Genomic DNA, 6000 nt, shown 5'->3' with positions numbered 1-6000 from the left:
CTCCCCCATGGTCTTCTGTTAAGTTTCTCAGGATCCACATAAGAGTGAAAACATATGGTATCTGTCTTTCTCTGTGTGACTTACTTCATTTAGCATAACACTCTCCAGTTCCATCCACATTGCTACAAAAGGCCAGATTTCATTCTTTCTCATTGCCACATAGTATTCCATGTGTATATAAACCACAATTTCTTTACCCATTAATCAGTGGATGGACATTTAGGCTCTTTCCATAATTTGGCTGTTGTTGAAAGTGCTGCTATAAACATTGGGATACAAGTGCCCCTATGCATCAGCACTCCTGTACCCCTTGGGTAAATTCCTAGCAGTGCTATTGCTGGGTCATAGGGTAGATCTATTTTTAATTTTTTGACGAACCTCCTCCACACTGTTATCCAGAGTGGCTGCACCAGTTTGTATTCCCAACAACGGTGCAAGAGGGTTCCCGTTTCTCCACATCCTCTCCAGCATCTATAGTCTCCTGATTTGTTCATTTTAGCCACTCTGACCGGCGTGAGGTGATACCTCAGTGTGGTTTTGATTTGTATTTCCCTGATGAGAAGTGACGTTGAGCATCTTTTCATGTGCCTGTTGGCCATCTGGATGTCTTCTTTAGAGAAGTGTCTATTCATGTTTTCTGCCCATTTCTTCACTGGATTATTTGTTTTTCGGGTGTGGAGTTTGGTGAGCTCTTTATAGATTTTGGATCCTAGCCCTTTGTCTGATATGTCATTTGCAAATATCTTTTCCCATTCCGTTGGTTGCCTTTTAGTTTTGTTGATAGTTTCCTTTGTGGTGCAGAAGCTTTTTATCCTATTTAAAAGCTTTTTGCTTTTAATTCCTTTGCCTTTGGGGATGTGTCAAGTAAGAGATTGCTACGGCTGAGGTCAGAGAGGTTTTTTTCCTGCTTTCTCCTCTAGGGTTTTGATGGTTTCCTGTCTCACATTCAGGTCCTTTATCCATTTTGAGTTTATTTTTGTGAACGGTGTAAGAAAGTGGTCTAGTTTCATTCTTCTGCATGTTGTTGTCCAGTTCTCCCAGCACCATTTGTTAAAGAGACTGTCTTTTTACCATCAGAAATTCTTTCCTGCTTTGTCAAAGATGAGTTGGCCATACATTTGTGGGTCCAATTCTGGAGTCTCTATTCTATTCCATTGGTCTATGTGTCTGTTTTGGTGCCAATATTATGCTGTCTTGATGATTACAGCTTTGTAGTAGAGGCTAAGGTCTAGAATTGTGATGCCTCCCGCTTTGGTTTTCTTCAGTATAACTTTGGGTATTTGAGGTCTTTTGTGGTTCCATACAAATTTTAGGATTGCTTGTTCTAGCTTCGAGAAGAATGCTGGTGCAATTTTGGTTGGGATGGCATTGCATGTGTAGATAGCTTTGGGTAGTATTGACATTTTAACAATATTTATTCTTCCAATCCGTGAGCATGGAATGTTTTTCCATTTCTTTGTATCTTCTTCAATTCCCTTCATAAGCTTTCTATAGTTTTCAGCATACAGATCTTTTACATCTTTGGTTAGGTTTATTCTTAGGTATTTTATGATTCTTGGTGCAATTGTGAATGGGGTCAGTTTCTTTATTTGTCTTTCTGTTGCTTTATTGTTAGTGTATAAGAATGCAACTGATTTCTGTACATTGATTTTGTATCCTGCGACTTTGCTGAATTCATGTATCAGTTCTAGGAGACTTTTGGTGGAGTCTGTCGGGTTTTCCGTGTATAATATCATGTCATCTGCAAAAAGTGAAAGCTTGACTTCATCTTTGCCAATGTTGATGCCTTTGATTTCCTTTTGTTGTCTGATTGCTGATGCTAGGACTTCCAACACTATGTTCAACACAGCAGTGAGAGTGGACATCCCTGTCATGTTCCTGATCTCAGGGGGAAAGCTCTCAGTTTCTCCCCATTGAGTATGATGCTAGCTGTGGGCTTTTCATAAATGGCTTTTATGATGTTTAAGTATATTCCTTCTATCCCGACTTTCTTGAGGGTTTTTATTAAGAAAAGATGCTGAATTTTGTCAAAAGCTTTTTCTGCATTGATTGATAGGATCATATGGTTCTTATCTTTTATTTTGTTAATGTGATGTATTACATTGATTGATTTGCGAATATTGAACCAGCCCTGCATCCCAGGAATGAATCCCACTTGATCATGGTGAATAATTCTCTTTATATGCTGTTGAATTCGATTTGCTAGTATATTGTTGAGAATTTTTGCATCCATATTCATCATGGAGATTGGCCTGTAGTATTCTTTTTTTGCTGGGTCTCTGTCTGGTTTGGGAATCAAAGTAATGCTGGCTTCATAGATTGAGTCTGGAAGTTTTCCTTCCCTTTCTATTTTTGGAACAGCTTGAGAAGGATAGGTATTATCTCTGCTTTAACTGTCTGGTAGAATTTCCCAGGGAAGCCATCTGGTCCTGGACTCTTATTTGTTGGGAGATTTTTGATAACTGATTCAATTTCTTTGCTGGTTATGTGTCTGTTCAAGTTTTCTATTTCTTCCTGTTTGAGTTTTGGAAGTGTGTGGGTGCTTAGGAATTTGTCCATTTCTTCCAGGTTGTCCAGTTTGTTGGCATATAATTTTTCCTAGTATTCCCTGATAATTGCTTATATTTCTGAGGGATTGGTTGTAATAATTCCATTTTCATTCATAATTTTATCTATTTGGGTCATCTCCCTTTTCTTTTTGAGAAGCCTGGCTAGAGGTTTATCAATTTTGTTTATTTTTTCTTTTTCTTTTTTTTTTTTTTAAATCTTTTTTTTCAACGTTTATTTATTTTTGGGACAGAGAGAGACAGAGCATGAACGGGGGAGGGGCAGAGAGAGAGGGAGACACAGAATCGGAAACAGGCTCCAGGCTCTGAGCCATCAGCCCAGAGCCTGACGCGGGGCTCGAACTCCCGGACCGCGAGATCGTGACCTGGCTGAAGTCGGACGCTTAACCGACTGCACCACCCAGGCGCCCCTTGTTTATTTTTTCAAAAAGCCAACTCTTGGTTTCATTGATCTGCTCTACTGTTTTCTAGATTCTATATTGTTTATTTCTGCTCTGAGCTTTATTATTCTCTCCTTCTGCTGGGTTTAGGCTGCCTTTGCTGTTCTGCTTCTAGTTCCTTTAGGTGTGCTGTTAGATTTTGTATTTGGGATTTTTCTTGTTTCTTGAGATAGGCCTGGATTGCAACGTATTTTCCTCTCAGGACTGCCTTTGCTACATCCCAAAGCATTTGGATTGTTGTGTATTTTCATTTTCATTTGTTTCCATATATTTTTTAATTTCTTCTCTAATTGCCTGGTTGACCCATTCATTCTTTAGTAGGGTGTTCTTTAACCTCCATGCTTTCGGAGGTTTTCCAGACTTTTTCCTGTGGTTGATTTCAACTTTCATAGCATTGTGGTCTGAAAGTGTGCATGGTATAATCTCAATTCTTTTATACTTATTAAGAGCTGTTTTGTGACCCAGAATGTGATCTGTCTTGGAGAATGTTCCATGTGCCCTTGAGAAGAAAATATATTCTGTTGCTTTGGGATGCAGAGTTCTAAATATATCTGTCAAGTCCATCTGATCCAATATATCATTCAGAGCACTTGTTTCTTTATTGATCCTGTGTCTAGATGTTCTATCCATTGTTGTAAGTGGAGTATTAAAGTCCCCTGAAATTACCACATTCTTATCAATAAGGTTGCTTATGTTTGTGATTAATTGTTTTATATATTTGGGGGCTCCTGTATTCGGCGCATAGAATTTATAATTGTTAGTTCTTCCTGATGGATAGACCCTGTAATTGTTATATAATGCCCTTTTCATCTCTTGTTACAGCCTTTAATTTAAAGTCTAGTTTGTCTGATATAAGTATGGCTACTCCAGCTTTCTTTTGACTTCCAGTAGCATGATAGATAGTTCTTCATCCCCTCACTTTCATTCTGAAGGTCCTCTGGTCTAAAATGAGTCTCTTGTAGGTAGCAAATAGATGGGTCTTGTTTTTTGTTTTTTTTTTTTAATCCATTCTGATACACTATGTCTTTTGGTTGGAGCATTTAGTCCATTTATGTTCAGTGTTGTTATTGAAAGATACGGGTTTAGAGTCATTGTGATGTCTGTAGGTTTCATGCTTGTAGTGGTGTCTCTGGTACTTTGTGGTCCTTGCAACATTTCACTCACAGAGTCCCCCTTAGGATCTCTTGTAGGGCTGGTTTAATGGTAATGAATTCCTTCAGTTTTTTGTTTAGGAAAACCTTTATCTCTCCTTCTATTTTGAATGCCAGACTTGCTGGATAAAGGATTCTCAGCTGCATATTTTTTCTCTTCACAGCCTGCTACCTTTACTATATACTTACTTTTCCAGTGAGATTTATTCTTTCATATGTTTTGTTATTACTAATTAGTGCCCGTCTCAGCTTCAAGAAGTCCATTTAACATTCCTTGTAACACTGGTTTAAAGGTGATGAACCCCTTTAGCTTTTGTTTGTCTGGAGAACTCTCTCTCTCCTTCAATTCAAAACGATAACTTTGCCAGTCAGTGTGTTTTGGGTTGGAAGATTTTTTTTCTTTCATCACTTTGACTATATCATGCCACTCTGTAAGGTCTCTGCTGAAAAATCTGCTGATGGTCTTGTGGGGGTTCCCTCATACATAACAAGTTGTTTTTCTGTTACTGCTTTTAATATTCTCTTTTAGTCTTTGCCTTTTGACATCTTTGGGGTTTCTGAAATGTTTTATTCATTTTTTGAGAGAGAAAGAAAGAGAGAGACAGAATGTGAGCAGGGGAGGGGAAGAGAGAGAGGAGACACAGAATCCAAAGCAGGCACCAGGCTCCGAGCTATCAGCACGGAGCCCTCTGTGGGGCTCGAACTCACAGTGAGATCATGACCTGAGCCAAAGTCAGACACACACCCTGACTGAGCCACCCAGGCACCCCTTTACCTTTTTTTTTAATATAATTTATTGTCAAATTGGTTTCCATACAATACCCAGTGCTCATCCCAACAAGTGCCCTCCTCAATGCCCGTCACTCACTCTCTCCTCTCTCCCCACCCCCATTAACCCTCAATTTATTCTCAGTATCTAAGAGTCTCTTATGGTTTGCCTCCCTCCCTCTCTGTAACTTTTTTCCCCCTTCCCCTCCCCCATGGTCTTCTGTTGAGTTTCTCAGGATCCACATAAGAGTGAAAAACATATGGTATCTGTCTTTCTCTGTGTGACTTACTTCACTTAGCATAACACTCTCCAGTTCCATCCATGTTGCTGCAAAAGGCCAGATTTCATTCTTTCTCATTGCCAAGTAGTATTCCATTGTGTATATAAACCACAACTTCTTTATCCATTTGTCGCTTTACCTTTTGACATCTTAATTATAATGTATCTTGGTGTGGGTCTCTTTAGTTTAATCTCTTGTGGAACTGTCCGTGCTTCCTGGATCTGGATGTCTGTTTTCTGTCCCAGGTTAGGGACATTTTCAGTTATTTATTTCCTCAAACAAGATTTCTGTTCCTTTCTCTCTCTCCTTCTGGGACCCCTATGATACAAATATTAGTCTGTTTGATGTTGTAGTATATGCCACTTAGGCTATCTTAGCTTTTTCATTTTTTTTTTCTTTTTGCTACTCTGATGGGGTGAGTTTCACTGATTCGTCTTTGACTTGACTGATCTTTTCTTCTGCATCATCTTGTCTGCTGTTGAAGCCCTCTGGTGTATTTTTCACTCATCTCTGTGACTTGTATTTGGTATCTTCTTATGTTTTCCTGCTCTTTGTTGGAGTTCTCACTGTGTATATCCGTTCTCCTCTCCAGTTTGGTGAGCATTGTTATGACCATTACTTTGAACTCCTTATCAGATAAATTACTTATCTCTGTTTCATTAAAGTTTTTTCCTGAGACTTTATCTTGTCCTTTTATTTGGCAAATATTCCTCTGGTTTTTCATCTTGCTTGACTCTCTATTTGGTTTCTATACAGTAGATAAAATAGCCACCTCTCCCAGTCTTAAAGGAGA

The sequence above is a fragment of the Lynx rufus genome, unplaced genomic scaffold (genome assembly GCF_022079265.1).
Source record: "Lynx rufus isolate CCGP_SWC_20201006 ecotype Redwood Valley unplaced genomic scaffold, mLynRuf1.p SCAF_25, whole genome shotgun sequence".
Lineage (NCBI taxonomy): Eukaryota > Metazoa > Chordata > Mammalia > Carnivora > Felidae > Lynx > Lynx rufus.
This window is presented reverse-complemented; position numbering follows the sequence as displayed.